The 22,059-nt window shown below is 38.6% G+C and overlaps 1 protein-coding gene across 1 annotated transcript in view; it reads right to left on the reverse strand.

Annotated features, from left to right (window-relative positions):
• Nucleotides 1-22,059, reverse strand: part of shank1 (SH3 and multiple ankyrin repeat domains 1) — a 108,699-nt gene that overhangs the window by 61,204 nt on the left and 25,436 nt on the right. The window lies entirely within an intron of this gene.

Genomic DNA, 22,059 nt, shown 5'->3' on the forward strand with positions numbered 1-22,059 from the left:
CTTTTAGTGGTTCTCAATCATTTCACACAAAGTTACACCAAATAAATGATTTTGGCTTTCCTTGTTGTCTAACTCACTAGATCTAAACCAGGTCTATAACAGGACTATTCCAAGTCTAATCTAGGCTAAACCTGGTCAGAAATGGTCCATCATTTCCACTGTAGTTCTAAACAAAGAAGTATCCAAACGAGGACAAAAAAGTATAAAATGTACTATAAATGAGGCAAACCCACAAACTGAAGAACTGTCTGAGTACCACCAGAGGTACATACACCACAGTCTGAGGAAAAACTGTATTAATGCTTGCAAACAAGCACATTTGTATCCAAAGAAGTACTGAAAGTACTGATGTGTATGACTTAATTAATTATAAGCAATCCTGCAGCAATTATGCAGAGGTGGAGAAGCCAAAAATTATAATTAAGTTAATGTACTGTTACTTTAAAATAATACTATCTTAAGTAGAGGTACAGAATAGTGTTCCAAAAATGAAGTTATGGTAGTAATTAGGAAAACTGCTACTCAAGAGTAATTGTAAGAGTAAGATGAAAGCTAACATCCAAGAAACACAAATGTTCAACTCATTTAATAATGTGAACATAAATCTTCTGTCACATGTAGACTTTAGTAAATGGCAAATGTTGAACCTGCAAATCCATTTAACAAGACAACAACAGACCATAAGCATTTATACACAGTTAGCTTTAGCTGTAAACAAACCATGTGCAATATTAGCGCCGTAGTGATTAGCATTCTGTAGTAATTAGCCATTATCACATAAGCAATAGCCTAAAGACAATTGTTTTTGCTAAGTAAGCTTCTTGTATGGTTTTTCAAACGCTGCCTGCCAATTCTATGGGTTTGGATTGAAGGAACTTTAAAACAACTACATTTCCTAATAACTTACTTACAGCCAGAAGTTAAGACTGCAGAGTTGGGACGTGTCCAGCAGAGGGAGACATTTCAAACGCAAAGCCTGCCCCAGATAAAGCCTTACAGCCATGTTTACTGCCTAATCCAGGAGCTTTAACATGCACATTTATAAGCAGTTCTGAGAAGTAACTAAATACATGTACCAAAAAATACTCATTTAGAGTTTTCAGTAACTGATTCTAGTACACTTAGGCTACTACTTCATTTGGTTATTACTCATTATAGAAAAGTAATTACTTTTCTATAATGAGTGGAACTTGATTATGCTAAAAGTAATATTGTTAAAATACTAAATTATGTTGTAATACGATGAGTTCTAGTGTTTACTCAGTAACTGAGTAAATACCAGGTTCAACAACTGTGAATTTACCTTTTGGATATTTCATGGCTAAGCACAATGTTATCAACAGGGAAAACTGGCCCTTGCCCCCATCTGGGAGCATGACATCATCACAGACTAGAATGTGAAAACAACCAATTAGTGAGGAAAAAAAGAAAACGCAGCTCATACAGTGTGTTAGAGAGGAAAGAAAGCATTGTCTAATTAGTGATAAATAAATGCATATAATAGGTACAATCAAATCCTTTGTGTTGTTTTCTTGTTAGGGAGCTCTGAGTACCAGAAAAAAACAAACCCAGACACGGGCAAACATGGAAGCTCCACACAGTCAAATATGAGACCCTCTCTGCATCTGGCTTTTATTATTTCTAGTTTGGATAGAAGTGTTGCATTTATCTATAGCAGGGGTGTCAAACTCATTTTGGTCCGGGGGCCGAATCCAACCGACTTTGATCCAAAGGGGCCGGATCAGAAAACTCATGTCATATAAACCCCAAAAATAACAATAAGTTAAAATATTTGTGCAGAGAAACACAAATCTATTACAGAAATCTTTTTTAATTGATGAACTCTTTTTTTTTTTTTTTTTTTTTACAAAATATTATATTATGAACAACCTGAAACTTTAAGAAAAATATAATTTCAACAAAATGTTTTAACATGAACTTGTATGTAAATAGGAATAAGTCCATTTTTGTTGCAAAATCCTGCACTTGGCGTCCACTTTTCTCATGTTGGACATTTTTCTGATGAGGCTGTCACGGTCAACAGTCAAAACGATCGTCCTTTAAGAGCGTTTGAAAAGACACAAGTCTTCATTTGTGCTGCTCTGGTGGGAGGTGCCACACACAGAGACGCTGGAGACGCTGCTGTGATAAACACCACAGAAAATTACCAATATTTTAATAAGAAATATAATTAAAATATTTTAGTAGAAAATCAGCCGTGGGCCACATTAAAGATCTTGGAGGGCCGGATCTGGCCCCCGGGCCGTATGTTTGACACCTGTGATCTATAGTGAAAGTAGTAGGCCTATTTAAAAGTGCACTATGTAACTTTCCTGGGGAGTGCTCTGCCACATTCTTGCCTCCTTGGAGTTGCTATTGAATGTAAAATAAACTATAAAAGCTTGCATTTATTCAATGTAATTTCAATGTATTGCTCTATTATATCTTATATATCTTACATATCTTATATCCCAAAAACAGGCATTACTGTGAGCAGGCTTGCCTCACCATCACTTTGGCCTGTAACTTAACCATCACCAGCTTGTCTCCATGGAAATTAGTATGTTTAATACCACACGGAGGAACATTTCAGTCAAAACATTAACATCTCCATGGAGACAAGCAGCTGAAACACCAGAAAAGTTACATAGTGTACCTTTAGGTCTGTCATTAATTCTCCTTAGTCAGCGCTTTAGCTCCTCTCTCCTTCTTTTCCACTCACTCCTCCTCTCTCTCCCTCTCTCTTCCTATATGCTGCTGCTGTTTTTTTTTTTTTTTTTCACTTTTTTTCTGCATGCTGCACAGCCGAACCCCCCGTCGCCACAGCAACCGCTTCATTAGCCGCCTGTTGCCATGGAGACGGTCCGGCGTTCCCTTGACGACGCATAGGATACAGGGAGCTGTGTGTAGCAGCGGAGTCGGCCGCGGCAGCAGCTTTAGCGCTACAGAGTAGAAAAAAAGAGAGAGAGAGAGCGGAGAAATGGAGAGAGGGGTTAGTGTGTAAGATAGGAGGAGGAGAAGGAGAGAGGGAGAGAGAGCGAGAAAGAGGAGGAGAAAGGTTAGCATGTGAGAGAGGAGAAGAGAGAAGGAGAGATACAGAGAAAGAGAGAGAGACATGGGAATGAGAAGATAGAGGGTACAGAAAATGAAGATTAGGTAGAGAGAGAAAGAAAGAGAGGGAGAAAAAGTGAGCGGAAGAGAGGGAGAGAAATTGAGCGAGATGGGGCAGAGAGAAAAAGAAAGAAGACAGAGGGAAAGCTGGGAGAGAGTGATAAAGATTGATGGAGAGGGGAAGAAAGAAAGAGAGAGAGAAAGGAAGGGCAATACAGTGAGAGAGATCCGAAGAGACAGGGAGAGAAGTAAAGGCTAAAGAAAAGAGAGAAAGACAGAGGGAGAGAGAGACAAAAGGAGCAAGAAGGAGAACGAGGGAGCAAGAAAAGAGGGAGGAAACCAGATTAGAATGGAGGATGAAGAGCTGAGGGAGAGAGGGGGGAGGCACTGATAGGGAAGATGAAGAGAAGGAGAAAGAGAGGGAAGGGGATAGAGACAGGCAAATAGAGAGAAACAGGGGAGAACAGCAGCACGGACAGACGAAGAGGAAGAGAGATACAGAGGGAGTCGAGGGAGAAAAAGCGAAAGAGCAGGAGTGGAGGAAGAGGAGAGAAAATGTGCGATTGGGATGAGGAGGAGGTCTGTTTGGATTAGATTAGCCTTCACAGAAACAAACACACATCTAGAGCCTTCACTTCTCCACAGTACAGCTCCAATATGGCTCCCGTGCTGCAGCGAGGAGCTCAGAGCGGCAGCAACACCAGGACCTGCATTTGATGATGACATTGAAGAGAATGATTTATTTATTTATCACGACAATGCACTTATAAATAATAATAAATAAAGTAATAAAATAAAACCAAAATAAATAAAATAAAGGAAGGCCAACCGATAAAAATGCATTTTAAGAAGTGATTTAAAAGCTGAATCTGATGGTGCTTCTGCTGCTGCGTTCTGAATTTATAAACTTATAAATGTTACTCAATAAAAAACAGTCTCTATCCCAGGTTATAGCAAAGTTGTTCATTTCTGCAGTCCCCAGAGCTTGACATTTGCCAATAAAATAAATGTACACTACTGAATCCATATTGACTTATAATTTCCCAGAGACTGATCCTAACCTTCGTTATAATTACTTGCTTAACCTTAAAGCAGACATATTGAGCTTGTGTCTGCTACATACTTATAATCTATGACACTGTTTCCCAAACTTTATAATCACAAAACAAAGGTGGATTTGACCATTATTGAACATGAATGAGGATATGTTATTGTTGACTGACTGATCGTGTCTCTGAACAATAATATTACTCAAGTTTTAAACAATGAAAACAGTAATTAATAAGGATGTAACAATAACCAAAATCTCGTGATATTGTATCATAAAATTTCTCACAATAATATCGTGGACTCTTACAATATATCGAATTACAAGTCTCTTTGCTTAAATTAAGCGTTATAGTGCAGCAAAAGCTAAATAAGACAGAGGGAACTACATAGACCATGATCCTTTGCTCCGTTGCAGTGTAAACTACATGAAGAAATAACAGTTCTAAGCACTTTTAAGTCTTTAGTTCTTTTGATTAAGTTTTGTCAAAGCATTTTAAGAGAAGAAAGTAGCATATTCACAGTTTTGTTTGCCTTCACAAAATATCGTAATAAATATCGTACAGTGAGATAAATATCGTGAAAATATCATACAGAGAGATTTGGATATTGTTACATCCCTAATCGTGAGCCTCCCCACCATATAGAGCTTTCCCATGATATCGCAATAAATATCGTACTGAGAGGTTCATACCGTGACGATATCGTATTGTTAAAATTGGATATCGTTACACTCCTAGTAATTAAACCAGCAATAAAAGGGATCAATAAGTTGTTTATTTGGGTATTAAATGTAGCCCATTTCTTTTTCTTTTCAACATTCAAGTGAAACAGCAATATTGGAACAAAATAGTCAATAAAATAATTACAAAAAGATTAGAAATTATACGAAACATGTCTTAACATTTCAACATGTGTCAGAACTGAATATTGCAAACCTACATGCAGATCGTGACAAGGCAACCCATAAAAATCTCTTGCGACCCACCTGAGGGTTGCGACCCAGTCTTATGTTACCTCCTCGAAAACATATCTGGAGTTGTGTTTTGTTTCATTCATACATGTTTGAGTAAAGGTTTATTATCAATCTGTCTGCATCTCCAAAGCTCAAAATGCTACGTTCCAACTTGTGATGTCCAATGATTCTAGCGAAGGTGTCTGCAGTTTAAAAACACAACGGAGCACTTCTTGTAGTACCACATAACCATTTTTATTTTTTTATTTTTTTTGAGAGAGAGAGAGAGAAAAGCTCCATCTAAATATGCAGGATTTGTGTGTTAAACATGTGTGAATGAAACTCCAGGTATATTTGTGATGAAGAAACAATATTGGATCAGAAAATAGCGTAATATGGATGCTTTTACCTTATTTTAATATTTTACTATAGACTTATTTTATACCTTTGTCTGTGAGGTGTATTATGCAGAAAATGAGCAGATGTCTTTCTCTTAATCGTGACTGCCTCCATAATTACAGTTTAATATTCACACGCACAAATGAATCTGCAGCCCACTGATTCAACTGGTGAGGACTGACCACACACCATGGCAACACAGACCTTTTTCAAATGCATCTATTATCTATTATATGGTATTATTATAACGGGATGGACAAGTTGTATTATTACATGTTCTTTTACATCTTGAAATGTTGTCATGATGCTATAATTTCACTGGATTTCCCCTCTGACTACACATTAGTAGATCCTTTCACCCAGTCCCTTGCTCGAAAAGTTTCTAGTTCCTGTTTTTCCTGGTTCTTCCATAGTTTCTGTGTCTTTCTCATAGTTCCCGGTTATCGTTGATACTTTCTGATTCTCACATTCTCACAAAAAGTCACATTTTATATAGCAGTTTATATAGTGCACAAGGATCAAGGCACCACTCACCCATGTGCAAGGACACAACAGCAGTATTTATCTGTGGGAGATGAAATTGCACCACCAACCTGTTGGTCAGTGGATAAGTTTGCCAACTGTGCTACTGAGCTGCTGTCTCCTGATAGTTCTGAGTCCTTCACAATTCTTCATGATGGTTCCTGGTTCTTCATGATATTCCTCAGTCCTTCACAATAGTTCCTGGTTTTTCATGATACTTTCTGCTTGTTCATGATAGCTCTTGGTTCTTCATGATAGTTCCTAGTTCTTCATCATAGTCCCTGGTTTTTCATAATAGTTGCTGATAGGGATGTCCCAGTCACATTTTTTTGCCCCCAAGTCTAAGTCCGAGTCCTTTGATTTTGAGTATCTGCCGATACCGAGTCCCAATCCGATACTTCTATAAAACATCATGAAATGAACTCAGAGCAAAGAATAAGATCCAGGATGTATGGGGGATCAGATTGTGTTGATTTCAATGTGTAGTATTTGGTCTGAACTTAGTGTGAAAAATCAAATGTCCAAAACTTTAATTTTATTAACTTTTCTAACCATGCACCATCATTGTTGAAAATCTTTATTTTTCACAGTATGGTTTTGAAATGTGTAACTTAGTAAACTTAATGAACTGGACAAAACAGGAACCAGACCAGAATCAGATCAGACACAGAGACTAGACTCTGCACAATCTAGAGTTTGTATATTTGATATTATATGGAAGCATGTGTATTACATTTGAAACATTTAGGCTCATCTATGAAATCCAAATAATACCAAATCTTACCAAATAAAACGAGATAGCATTTATTTTTCATAACTTTCTTTGTGCACCCTCTTGGGTCATTCTGTGTATCTTTGGGGGCACATGTTAATAACTGTGATATTTATAATGTCACTCTAACAGTATAATGTAGTTAAATACTACATTCAGCTGCAGTAAGACTATAGTTTAAGACATCTGTGCCCAACCCCGATAAGGGACGGTGATGACACCATTGGCCACGCAGCTGTGAATACGGACCACAGAACTCCAGGCAACAGTGCCTGAGCACAGCACAGCCCAAAAGTCCCAGCGCGAGTGCACCTCTAGTACAGCAGGCATTGGGGCAGACAGTTGTGCTAACTGGACATCCCAGAGCAAAAAATAAATAAATAAAAATTATCTGCTGTGTGACCTGTGTGCGCTGTGTATTATATATGTATATTATTAATCTGATACCTGAATGGAACATAACGTCTGAATCTGGATTGACTCCCCAGTCATGTGATTGGCCCTGATTTCCGATCACGTGATCAAATTGGGACAACTCTAGTTCCTGGTTCTTCATGACAGTCACTGTTTCTTGGTCATTTCCAGTTCTTAATGATAGTTCCTGGTTCTTCATAATAGTTCCTAATACTTCAAGACAGTCCCTGGTTCTTCATGACAGTTCGTTGTTCTTCAAGACAGTCCCTGGTCCCTGGTCTGTGAATAAACTGCTGAGGAGGAGTTATCGATCTCTCTCCTCTGGGACGTGACTGATGCTGCTGCTCTGATGTGCACAGCTCATTAGAGGACAGACTCCTCTCTTTTTTACTCCTCCATTTCTCTCTTTCCTCTATCTCTCCCTTGTCTCCTTCATTCTGTCCTCTCCCTCTCCTTTTCTTTCACTCTCCCCTCTGTTCCACTCTCCTCATTATCTTTTGTGGCAGACTTCCCAACCCTTTGTAATGCATCTCTCTCTTTCTCTGTTCCCTTCATCTCTTTCTCTCATTCTTTAGTCTTCTGTCTCTCTTTAGGTGAAACTTATCAGTATCTCTTCCTCCATCTCTCTCTTCTCTTTCCCTCTTGTTCATCTTGTTCTCTCTTCTTCCAGTCTCTATCTTCCATCTCTTTCAGCACCTCTCCCCTCCCTACTTCTTTTGCGTCTCTTTCTCTCATTCCTTCTCTCTTTTTCCTCTGTCTCACCCCTCTCCCCTTCCTTCCTCCCTCTCCTCTTCTCTCTCTCTTATTATCTCCCCCCTTTGCTCTCTCTTTCTCCCACTATCTCCCTCCTCTTCCTTCTCTGCCTCTTCTCTCTCTCCTTTTTTCTCTAATTCCTTTCTTTCCGCTCCCTCCCTCTTGCCTTTCCTTATTGTGTTTCCCTCTCTCCCTCTTCTCACATCTCTCCCACACTCCTCCCTTATCTGCCTCCCTCGCTTCTTTCTCTTCCTCCCTTCTTTCTCCCTCTCTCCTATCTCTCCCTCCTGCTCCTTCCCCTCCATTTCTCTCTGTATCTCTCTCTACCTCCTCCTCACTGTGTCTCCTCTCCCTTCCTTTCCCTCTCTTCACTTCCTCCTCTTCTCCATCTCTCCCTCATTCTTTGAACCCCTCTGCCCTCTGTCCCTTCCTCCTCTTTCTCTCTCTATCCTCTCTTCTTCTCCTCCTCTTTTTTCCCTTCTCTGTCTCATTTTCTTCTCCATCCCTCTCTCTTTCTCTGCTTCCCAATTTTTTCTCTCCTCTCCTCTTTCATATTCTCTGCCTCTCCCCCCTCCCTCTTTTCCATCTCTCCATCCCTGCCTCTCCTCCTCTCTTCCTTTCTGTCCATCCCTCCTACTCTCATCTCTCCCACTCTCTCTCTCTCTCGCTCCCTCCCTCTCTCTTATCTCTGCCTCCTCTCCTCTTCCTCTCGCTCTCTCTTCCTTCTCTGCCTCTCCATCCCTCCCTCCTCTCATCCCTCTCTCCTCTCTCCTCCTCTGCAGTGCTGTTATATGCACAGTATGTTTGTTCTGACTGTGATCTCACGTCTTATAAACATTTGGTACATTGTGTGAGAAGAGCGCGGACGGAAACACAGCGCAGCAGAAGGAGGCAGTGGCGCCCCCTCGTGGAGAGAGACGGGATAATATGAGCGCCGCCGTGGGCCTTTTATGTGTTTTCTGCTTTTATATTGTTTGGAGTTTATTGGAAAGCACTTCAGTCACCTTGAGTTTTGTGAAGATTGATAGATTTATGAGAAAAAGAAAGGCACAAAATGGCTTTAATCTTTGGCTATAGATTACTACAAGAGTGTGAAGTCACCTATAGCGCTCATTTCCAGTCAAATGAGGCTCACCGAGGGTGGCCATTATAGAAGCGAATTGATTTACGGACATAATAGCGAAATAAAAACCCTAGGATCATGTTGAGTGGGTTAATACGAACATTTTAAGACCAAAATGATGAGGGGCGATGTTTTTTCTTACAAACTGAATTGGAAACGGATTCGATGTTTGTCTGTGTGCTAGTTTCAACATTTAATATACACAAAGAAGGCATCAAGTACCACATACTCTGTTTTACAATCAAGAAAAACAAACTCTACCATATATATTAAACAAAAATGGGAAAAGGAGGCAGGGATCACTTTAACTGATGCTGACTGGTTAAATATATGTAAAACCATTGGAAGGACATCAAGCTCTCACTTATAAAGAGAGTTTCTGAGGAAGAATACAGTGAGATATTTCATTAAACTAGAATTAAAGAACATCAGACCAAGAATGTGGAACAAGGTAATTGTTGGAGAAACTGTGGAAAATCATCAGTTGGACATTTTCACATGTTCTGGCAATGCCCCAAGATTGCCCCTTACTGGACAGAGATTATTAAAAACATTAAGCTTATTACAGGACGGCAACTGGAGGAACATTTTAGTGTATTTTATTTTGGAAACATACCAACTGGGCTGAAAAAGAAAAGACAAATACCTTCTTCAGATACTACAAGCAGCCAGCAAGAAGGCGATCACACGAAAATGGCTACAGGACAAACCTCCTACTGTTTCAGAATGGACTGAAATGATCTCCAAAATTCAGGTTATGGAACAAATAACATTTTCCTTAAGACACTCCAAGAAGAACTGTATTGGAATAAGTGGAAATCTTACAATCAAAGCAAAGCCTTAAGTACATTTTTTTTATACATATTTGCAGATGTCATTTGTTTGATCGCCTCCTATGTTATTTTTAATTATTTTTTTCTTTTCTTTTGGTTGGTCTGACGATTCATTCTGTTCTATAATACTAATAATTTGTGTATTTATATATGTGATATATAAAACTAAAACATTCTAATAAAAATAAAGTAAAAAAAGAAGAAGACATCAAATATATGAAGCAGATTTATGGAATTATATAGCGAAAAATAATAAATAACTACTAAATATTTTTCCACAAATTAAAGGGCGGCTACTTGGCAGCATTTGCTTATGAAATCCACTTTACTTTATTTATTATAATTTGATAAACAGGACAGTTTCCAAAGTGCTTCACAGACCAATTAATACAATAAAATACACTAAATCATAAATAAAACAACAAATAAAAAGTGTTAGAATGCATAAATAATAATAATAATAATAATAATAATAATATATATATAAAACATTTAGTAGAGTTATTTAAGTTTTTTGTCTTTGCGGCATAATTCTATACATATTATTTCATATATTTGATGTCTTCTTTGGGCATATAAAATATAGTAAACATATAGAAAAAAAAAGATTGAATGAGATGGGTGTCCAAACTTTTGACTAGTAGAGTACATTTCTGATTATTGGACAATAAAACACTTATATATAATCAGATACAGACGGTACACAACACGCCTTTTTTTTTTTTTTTTTTTTACATCCAGAGCTACGTAATGTAACTGACTAATTTTGCTCAGTACATGTAAAAACTTGGGTACAGATCATTTCAGTCTTCTTACTATCAGCACAACTCTGCAATTTTCCCCTCTTGAAATCACATCTTTGAAATCTGCACTATTTTCCGCTCGATTTCGCCACATTTTTTGACCAAATTTTGTTCTTTGCCTCCCGGAGCGTTCACACATGCCCACTCCGTCCGCCCACTCTGCTCCTCCTCCTCCTTCTTTTCCTGATCTATATCTCTGTCTTATTCCTGTCTTCTCCTCCTCTATTTCATGAGACTCAAATGGATCTGTGAAATCTGCTCTTGTGGCTGTTTCTCAGAGGGCAGGAGCTGTGGGACTGCAGCTTTAATGAGGTCTGTGGGGAAATATATGAAGACGGTATCAGGCAAAATGTGGCCGTCAAGTCACCTCTAGTTGTTCATTTGTGGTTAAAGATGACAGTTTAAAACCTTTTCTTTTACAGTTTACTAAGATGTCGAGTTTTTTTCTTAAGGGTGAATGTTGTTGCAAGAAATTACACAGATAGAGGTAAAGTATGTGCCAATAAATCAAGGTATAAAATTAGTAATAGTAATTTATGCAGGCAATTTCATGTTTGGACTGATGTTTGATGCAATTTAATAACTCCTGTTTACAATTTTAAGGGCCCATATTAGAATTTGACTTAGACAAACTTTATTTATCCACAAGGGAAATTATTTGGACTATCAGTATTAGTATTATTATTCTATACATACTATTTTCTGATCTATATTGTGTACCTGAAGTTGTGTTTCACACATTTAACACACAAATCCTGCATATTTAGGCTGAGTTCTTCTCTCAAACTGAAAACAGTCTGTTGCACCCGGTAATGGCATGTGGTGATGCAGGAAGTGCTCCACTGTGTTTGTAGCCTCCTAGAACCAGGCAAAAGATTTAGAACACCCTAATTCCAGTTCTTTATTGCTATTCAAGTCGTGCAAGTCCAATGAAGAGCTTGAAATGGTACAAAGTTAAGAACTGAACAGCCAGACGTTTAAAAAAAAGATAAAAGATACAAAACACAAGTTCAGGCTCTGCCAAAACTACCTCAGGAAGGAAGAACAAGATGGTAAACTTGAGAACATGGAGTGTCCAGCACAGTCTCCAGACTTAAATCCCATCGAGCTGGTTTAGGATGAACTGGAGTGAAGCATCCTACTTCTGCAACAGACTTGGGAAGAACTTTCTGAAGAATATTTGATTTCTATTGGAAATAGAACAAGCCACGAGTGTGTTCAGCTGTTATATCTGTCAAAGGTGGACACTTTCATGAATCTAAAGTTTAGAATATGTTTTGGTCAACAGTAAACAGTAAACAGTATAAAACTGGAAAAAGTGTGGTGTTCTAAAACATTTGACTGATAGTATATGTTCAACACATTTTGGGTTGTTCAGGCACTTAATTCGTTTTTGCAAATCATTATTCAGTTGTGACTTTATTGTGTCCCATCAAAATGACAACAAAATGAGAAACTACATCATGTGAAAATATAAATATTTGCTTTTGCAGTCATCAAGTCCCAATGAACCCAAATAACAAATAGAAACCAATAAAGCCATGCAAGAGTCTGACTCCTAGGAGGTTTAAAACTCCACACACCTTCACTAGAATCATTCAGATGATTTCAAATTGCCAATCCCTACTGAACAAAAGGTAAAGGAAGCTGTTCACTTGAAAGTCACTACATGACATCACAAGTTGGGACAAAGCATTTTGAGCTTTGGGGATATAGACAGACTAATAATGCAGGATTATTCAAACTTGTGTGACTGAAACAAAACACAGGTCTGTCCACGTCCAGGTCTGTTTTTGATGAGGAAACAACTTTCTAACATGGCTTAAAGCTCACAAGAGTCCTTTTTGTGTAATATAAAACCTTCAGGCTAATATCTATAAAAATATATATGTCTTATTAAAGAGGGGAATGTGTTAATTTGTGTCAAGAGAGCTAATGCAATCATATATTAATTGTTAATTGCTATGGCAACAGTGCAATCTAACCACCCTGCTCCTGCGCACTGACTCATGTAGTAGATATATGGCAACATTATCCATCGAGCTCTCCCTGAATAACCTTTAGCACTTAGAAACTCTGTTAATCAAACACCTCTATTCTTCCGTGAGACTTACATCTATAACTCCTCTTGAATGATACCGGCTTTGGAAGTTTGCCATATGCAGAATATAATTATGTTTTTCCAGTCACCAGGGGGCACTACTTAAGATGCCTGCGTTTCAACGACTTAGAAGAAGTTATTTTAAGAGACGCCGATCTTACATTGCCCCGCTTCAAGGTATTTCAAGTCATAAAGCTCTTCTCTGTCAAATGCAATAGTCTTGTACCATGTGGCTAAACCCAACCTGCGGGCTACCACCACTCGCTCCAGATTTAAAAAAAAAAAAAAAAAAAAAGAGAAAGAGATTTTGAGAGAGAGAAGGAAAGAAGGAAAAGTAATTTAATTCGTGCTGTTTAAGCGCTCTGAGAGCTAATGCTACACAGAGAGAGGGGAGACGTGCGGTGGGTCTTACGGCTGAGGCTGTAACAGAGGAGAGAGGACACACACTGAGAGGCACAACAAACCTGGATTAAGATAATGGAGTTTTTTAGTTCAGTTACCAAAAAGTTATGTAACAATAAGTGTATTATGTTGACGTTGCAATAAAACAATAATAACGTTATATATAAGTGATTGGACTTTAACGTTTAAAGGCTTTAACGACTTAAAGGTACTCTATGTAACTTTTTGGCTGGGGGTCCATCATCTGCTTGTTTCTATGGATATGTCACTCCTCTGCCTGAGATGTTCCACACTATGGCATTAAACAGCTGTATCTTACATTTATTCAGTTACAGGTGGTTGTGTAGCTCAAAAATACCTAGAAAAACAGGCATTCTGACTGAGAGCAGGGTCGCCTCTCCACAGATCTGACCTGCAACTTGATCTGGTTGTGTCTCTGTGATGACAGAAACGTTTAATGCCATACTGTGAAACATTCCAGACAAAGCAATGGCATCTCCATGAAGAAAAGTATTTGATGGACCATCCACCAGAAAAGTTACAGAATGCACCTTTAAGTTAATGGAGTTTTTTTTTTCAAATGTGTTATTACCTAAAAGTTATGTAACAATGTGTATGATGTTGATGTTGCAATAAAACAAGAATAACTTCGTATATAACTTTGTGCTAATTTGGACTTTAAAGGTGCACTATGAAACTTTTCTGGTGGAGGTTCTGCCACCTGCCAGTCTTCATAGAGATGTTCCACAGAATTTTTGAACTGATCTATATCCATGGAGACATAAAAATGTCAAGTTACAGGTCAGATCTGTGGAGACATAAGCCTGCTCACAGTAAGACTGATTGTTTTTCAGGTTATTCTTTGGCAATAAAAACAACTGCATGAATAAAAGCACAATAAATAACTGCAATGCCATACTGTGGAACATTTCGAGCAAGCATGTATTTCCATAAAAACAAGCCTCACAGAAAAGTTACATAGCGCATCTTTAAAACCACACAAAATACAATCCATTTAAATAAAGTACTGTAAGGCTCCATGCTTGTCTGGTTTGCCAGCACAATCATATAATCTATGTAAATAATAAACAATATGGAATCTGTTTATAGTATTCTGTTGAGAAGATGTCTTCATTGTCTGATTAAAGCTCTGTTCTGGTATATGCGTCTAAAAAGAATACAAAACAAACACAAAAAGTCTCATAATGATTTTGTGGCTTCTGGTGCAGAACAAACTGCACACTGTACATGAACAGTGAAATTAGAAACTGAATGAAGAGTTAATAATCTTCTGTATAAACCTCTCATTTTGTAAGATAAACAAAACTAGATAAAAACTGCAATGTACTACTCAGGGATAAGTAACAATTAGACAAAGTATCCAGAAAGTTTAAAAATGAACAGCAGTTTTTCCCCAATCTAACACCATTCCTCTCCCTTCAGTGCATTCTAATGGGCTGATAACGTGGTCCCTCCCTCTTCTTCCTCTGTGTGTCCTCTCAGCCCTATCTCCTCCTCCTCTCCATCACTCCATATCACACACAGGCAGAGCGACCTGCTTTTAGTCTTATCTGCTCCTGTCCCTGCCCCTGTCCCTGCCCCGGTCTCTGCTCCTGTCTGCGCAGGGCCATCCATCACCTGTCAAAGTGAACACGTGCAGACGTCATGTTTCCAGATCAAATCAATTACTCATAAAATACACGATCGCTCTAAAGCAGCAGGATTACTCAAACATGTAGGAATTAACTGACCACAATTATGGGTATTTTTAACTATAAGGACATCGGGAATTATTGTGTTTTATACCTGGATAATAAGAGATGCACTTTCAGTCTTCTGGTCAAGAGGCAATTTAACTTACTAGTTAAACTTGAGGGTATTATTAAATTTGTCAATCTCCATGGAGACAAGCAGGCGACACTATCAGACTAAGCTTGGGGTAAACTCTGCGGAGAAGCGAGCCCACTCTGCATGTTCCTCTCCATGTTTTTAAGTCATAACTTCTAACCATAGAAACAATTATTTATTTATTGGTTTATTTATTTCATTCATAAAGTATCAAACAACATCAACAGTGTCACAACATCAAACATACAAGAAATGAATGAAAAGGAGCAGACAAAAGAGTCGCCTTATGTTATCTGCCCTCTTTCCCTTTTCCAGACAATACTTCAACACCGATAGTTACTAAACCTCTAAATTTCTATTGAATAAATGCAAGATAAATGAGTTTCATTGCTATTCTATGAAACATTAAACATAAACTAAATGTAAAGAATTGTTGTCATCATTAATATGGAGAATTGTTGACATTTCACTTTACAGGAAACTGAGGGATTATAAATCTTTTGCAGTGATATCACAGGGTTAAGAAAAGTTTTCTTTTATAAGAAAACTAAAGAAAAAATACAGAATGGATTTAAAACAGCACATTTTCAGGAGCCTGTGATCGATCCAAGCGTTAACGGTCTTGTTTAGAGGTTTGATTTTCAATAAAAAGGTGAGAGTGACTAACTGAAAAACTGCTGGCTAATGTTAGATAGTTTGGGACTGTTATGTGAAAGAGACTTGTTTAACAGCACAAATCAGCTCACCTATTGTAGCTCCAGCTCAGATAGCTCTCTCTGGTCAGACTGTGTTAAATAAAGCTCAGATTAAAGTCTAACTTGAGTAACAGAGCTTCTAACAGAATAGTGTTTTCAGTTATTGTCGAGTATTGTTGAAAGCGGATCTTCCCTGTAGCTCCTGCTTTAGTCATTTTAGTTTTTGTTGAGTTACATAAATGTGATCATATTGTCCCTGTAATTCCCCTGATTATAAATGATTACACTCTTGTTTAGTTGAGTTTGTTCATCATCATCATCATCATCATCATCAGCAGCAGCAGCAGCTCTGTATTCAGTGAGTGGCACAAACACTGGTCTGAACAGAGACAGGCCCCTGGGTCAGACTCTCAAGGTGAGGACAGACTGAATGGAACAGTCATGACGAGGACATAAGGACACGAATACAACTGAACAGGAGAGAAGAGGGGGAGAGGGAGAGAAAGAGAGGGAGAGCTGGATAAACAGAGATAGGAATGGAGGGAGAGAGGGAAAGGAAGGAAGAGAGGAAGAGGAAGAGAGAGGACATGTGGGCACAAATACCGGAGAGAAGAGAGAAGAGATAAATAAAGAGAGACAGGGATAGAAGGAGAGAGAGAAAAGAGGAGAGAGGGGAAGGCAGAGAGCAAGAGAAGAAAGAGGATATGTGGGCACAGGAACTGAACAGGAGAGAAGAAGGAGAGAGTGAGAGGGAGAGAAAGAGAGGAGGAGAGAGACTATGTGGGCATGAAGACAACTGAACAGGAAAGAAGAGAGAGAGAGAGAGAGAGAAGAGAGAGGAAGAGACAGGGAAAGGAGGAGAAAAGGAAAGACAGAGGCGAAAACAAAGAGACAGCGAGACAAAGAGGGAGGATATGTGGAAAGCTGAACAGAAGAGAAGAGGGGGAGAGGGAGAGACATAGAAATGAAGAGAGCGAAAAATAAAGGAGGACAGAGGGAGAAAGGGGGAGAGATGGGCAGAAACAGAGAGACAGAAAAGACATGTGGGCACAAATATAGCTGAACAGGGGAGAAGAGGGGGAAAGATAGGGTAAGAGAGAGCGAGTTAGAGAGGAAAGGGGCAGAGAGGGATTGAGAGAGAGAGATAGAAAGAGAGAAGGAAAGAAACAGAGAGAGAGATGGTGAAGAGAAGGAAATAAAGACAGAGAGAGAGGGGAGCAGAGAGCGAGAAAAAGCAAGAGCGAGAGAGAAATGTGGGCTGAACAGATGTGAAAAACGACCGAGGGTTAGAGGAAAAGAGAGAAGGGGATCAGAGAGAGAAAGAGAGAGCAGGAGTCCGACCCTCTCCTCTATTTCTCTCTCTATTTCAACACTCTCTTCTAAACACAGTGGACCATTGTTCAGAAACTGTCCACACTCACAGATCCGGAGCTATTTCTGAAGCCACAGCTGCCCCGGGGCCAGCAGAGACACAGCTCCAATTCTTTGCCAATTCACGCTTTGCTGTCACACCAGGCGGAGGGTGTTCTACATAATTCTCTAGGGTGGAATGTTCAGCAGCTATCATGGTGACACAATTCACACGTTAACAAAAACTGTCAAAAAAGTTTTAAGATCTGAAAACTCAAGAAAATACAAAATTGATTTAAACCACACATTTTCAGGAGTCTGTGATGAAGCGTTCACGGTCCTCTTTAAGAGACTTGTTTAACAGCACAAACCATCTCACCTGCCGTAGCTCCAAATAAACCAGCTCTTTTTGGTCAAATTGTGGTCAAATAAAGCTCAAATTAAAGTCTCAGACAGAGCAGTGCTTACAGTTAGCATCACACTCTCAGGAAATATTGACGATCAGCTCCAAAGTCTCACAGCTAGACTCACACCTCAAAGCTCCTGGTTATACAACAGCCACTAACCAACTGTGCCACAGCATTTGCTCTCACCTCTTTTCTAAATACATTTCTATTCATTCTTGTTTATCATCTTCTCTTTGTATCTGTAAAATTCGGCATAAAAGTCTGATCTCCGCGTGTCCTTGCATCGGGCCAGACTGTGCAGCACCGGCGCCGTGTGTGCTCTGATAAATGGAGCCAATCAGGATTATGTGAGCGGGTATTGACTGAACTGTTTTACCCAGAATCCTCCACTGCAGCCCACAGCAAAGAAGCATTAGCACACAAGCAAGGATTAAGGAACGAAACAAGGCAAACACTAGATATTTTTATAATCTGTGACAGACAGAACACTTACACTATTGGTGCAATTTCTCAAAAAGCATAACGGTGTGTTTAAGAGGAACCTTTTGGAGTATCTGAGTGTTTTCCCCTGTGCCTAAAATGCCTGCAGTCCCCTCCAGTAATTATGGCTCCAATGTTCTATACGGTATATGGAACTTTTTTGGTGGGCACAATAATTGTTTGGATATGCTTTTTCAGGAATGTTCCACAGCATGGCGTTAAACATAGGACCAGAAGTGAGTTGAAAAGCCAAAATTTGTAGTCAAGTATAGAATAACGTACAAATACAAAGTAGAGGTCCAAGAAATTACTTAAGTAAGACTAAAAAATTTTTTGAAAAGTACTAAGTCACACAACACTAATAACAGTCGGGACCAATGCATCTGGTAGGACAAAACATTAAAATAATGCACAAAATCTGGTATTTTCAAAGGATAGACAAACTAAATCATATCTGAAAGAGTGGTGCAAGAAATTATCTAAGAAGAATCTATATCTCTCAGCCTAAATATGGGGGGTTTGCGTGTTAAGGCCAACGCACACCGGGACGCTTTGACACACAGCAACATTTCCGCCTCCATTATTTTCTATGAGCCAACACGCACTGAGCGCACTGAGCGCACTGAGCGCACTGAGCGCGCTGGCGTGCGAAGACACATGAGGCATTTTGCAGTTCTGGGGTGAGTACAGACATGTCTCTGCTCTATGAGTGACAAAAGGAGCACTATAAACTTTGAGGAGAGATAGGAAAGCTGCAGCAGAAGCAGAGAAAGCCCCAGAGTTCAACTCGGCACAACACCGACTCCTCTCCCGCTTCTGTCCACGTGGGGAAACTCTCGTCTCTCGCTAAACTCACTATAACCTCCTCTAACCAGTGCCTTTCCTCTCCTCTCACAACGTCGCATGTGTCTCTTATTTAATAAGTTATCTGCAGATAAAATGCTGGTTTATACCACTGCAAGAGTTGTGTTAAAGTCTTTTGAAGAGCCATGATGCGCGGCATTCAGTGTGTTTTGACGCATGGGTTCGACACATGGCAAATTAAGCGCCGCAATGCTGCACGTTTTGGGGTGCACTGGCCTTTAAACATGTGTGAATGAAACGAAAAACAACTCCAGGTATTTACTGAGGAAACAACATTATAACAAATTAGAATATACTGTAATATGGGCCCATTAATGTCTGACAATACAGTTCAAATCAATGAATGAAAAGTTGTTAATATAGATGTAGTAGTAGTTCCTGGCATAGGGAACATGATCGATTACACAATTATTGAAATTCAAATACTTTTACCAATGTTTTTTTTTTTCTTTTTCTAATTCACATTTAAATAATCCTTCAGTCTTAAGTGTTGCTTAGTCAAATAAACCAAAACTAGATCTTTACCCCATAATTTAGCCTTTCTGATTACAAACACTTAACACACGAAAAGCCCTGAACACACTATAATTATATAAAAATCGAGCTAACAGCTACAAGGACATTCTCAACAGCACATTTCATTAAAATCATAGTTACAAAATTATGAAAATCTCGAACGAAGTGAATTCATTTAGTGGTTTTACTGTTGAAAAGGCATAAAAAGACTAGCCTCGCTCTGTACCACAAACATTTAATCTTGTGGTCCCCTCTTGTAGATCTGAACCAGACAGCGGCCGCCCTTGGATTGTACTGTCCTCATAAAATAAAATGTTCCTCAAATGGCCACTTTCAAATATACGATAAAAATCCCAAATAGGTCCTGTTCACGTGACAGCACAACACTGTAGAAAACCTAGAATTTAAGCTGGAGGACAGATCAGATTGTATGGTGGAGGTTACTGTTTACTAAAATACAGGTTAAGATCAATATATTTAAGTTTTACCTTTATTTCGTTTGATGTTTAAAGTATCAGAAAAATTTGTTTCTTATGTAAATTGTGTCAACATTTTGTATAGAATTCTCCCAAGTGTGGAACACTCTAAAATAAAATTGTCTACTAACCATAATTTTTTGCCACAAATTTCTTCTTGATTGGCATAAAACAACTTTACAACAACAAATTTACAAAAGGTTTTATTCCACCTACTTAAGTGGAAAAAAGAGCGAATCATCCAAACCTGTCATATGCAGATCTGTTGACCTGATTTGTGATTAATATCTGTAATTACTGGGCCTATTCATTTCAAACTAAACTGGCACAAAGCTCAAAGTCTTCTCTGTTAGCATGAATAAATAAAAGTAAAAACATTTTTTTCACAATAGCTTCAGAAAGTGATGCCATTATTCAAAAAAGACCAAAGACAAGATCGTTGTCAGTTAAAAGGACTATTATGCAAAACAGACTTTTCAGAGCTTTTAACCAAGTTGTATTTGGAGTGTTTTGTGCATGTTAGAGTAAACTTGAATCACTTATTTTCATCAATCTTATTGCCATTAACCTGTTTTCACCGTTCTCAGTACACACTCAATGCTCTTTACTTACTTCTAGGGATGTAACGATATCCAAATCTCTCTGTAGGATATTTTCACGACGTGCATCTCGTGGTACAGATATATATTACGATATTTTGTAGAGGATAACAAAACTGTGAATATGCTTTTTTTCTTTTCCCTCTTAAAATCCCTTTACAAGACTTAACCAAAAGAGCTAAGATTAAAAAGTGCTTATAACAGTTATGTATAAATCGAGTCATGGTCTTATTACTTGTCTTCAATGTAGGATTCGGCAGTGTTGCGTAGCCATTTTGGTACGAATTTTTAAAAATCAGTTTACTAATGTGATATGCAGTTGTCTTTGTCAACTCTTTGTTGCGATGACGTTTACAGCGACGTCAGCTCTCACTGTGCACCGCAGGTTTCTAACATGGACACCTGCAAACTTGTTTCTTTTATTAAGTTGTTTTAGATGAATGTTGTGATTTAAAATGTTCAAATTATATTATATATAAGGATCCGCGGGTGTTGTAGATTATATAACCATGAAACAACAAGGAGCCGTGCGTTGTGCAGTTATGAGTTATAGAAGTGCAAAGTGCGTTGAAACTGCATAACGCACGACTCCAAGTTGTTTAATGCTCTTATACCACGGCTACAAACTGACATGTCTCACCAGTGAATCTGAAAAGCTTTCCACTGTGAGGAAGGCGGAACAGGTCGATGAAAACGAGCACTGCAAGACTAAAAAATAGCCATCTCAGTGTGCAAATATTGTCTGCCATAAATGTTGATTTTCATACGTAGCGTAGTCTTGGCTTCACTGTTTTGTCTTGTTTGTGTCTGAGCACATCAGAGGGAGGTGCTAATTGTAATTTCATTGTTTGTTTTCATCAGTCAATGACAATAAATCAGTTAATAGGTGTTCTTTAAGATATGACAAGATGTGGGCCAAAAAAGCTCTATTCACGCTTAACGGAAAACGTTTGGAGATGTGTGGATGACGACTTCTGGTGCAGACACTGGGCCATGGATCTATTAAAATAACTGGGCATGTGATAAAACCGTGGATTCAGCAGCAGTGTCTTCACAACCTGCCAAAGCTTTCCAGGAGGGACGGGACTCTAATTGTTTCTTCAATGTCAGTTACAGGTCGTAACTGTTGATCGGCCGAACATAACGGAACGCTACAATGACATCTTTTTTTTAAAGTTAGACAAATTATAATACACAAATTAATAAGCAGTTTATAAAAGGAAGAAAAGAAGAAATACAGTGACATCTAGATGAAGAAAATCGGGCCATCTTCTCAGATTTTGTCAGAGTTCCTATCGCCAGCAGAGCCCAAAGAAAGTCGTCACCCGCATGTTTCCATACGTCTGCAGGTTTTGTGAAGTAAACGTGAATAGAGCCCATCCCTAACCAATAATGATTAGTTTCAGCGTTTGTGGATCAGAGGTGTAATTTTGGAGGAATTTATCGTCAGTGTTTCCAAGGATTTTATGTTTTTTTTATGTTTTCATATTTTTCAATGACTTGGTTCAGTGGAGGAGTATCTGTGGTAAATATTCGTCATAGTTTTAGATCAGTTAAGTGGCAGTTTGTGAAGAAAAATGTAGAAAAAT

The sequence above is a fragment of the Boleophthalmus pectinirostris genome, unplaced genomic scaffold (assembly GCF_026225935.1).
Source record: "Boleophthalmus pectinirostris isolate CB_2022bp ecotype Guang Dong unplaced genomic scaffold, ASM2622593v1 HiC_scaffold_17, whole genome shotgun sequence".
In the NCBI taxonomy this organism is placed as follows: domain Eukaryota; kingdom Metazoa; phylum Chordata; class Actinopteri; order Gobiiformes; family Gobiidae; genus Boleophthalmus; species Boleophthalmus pectinirostris.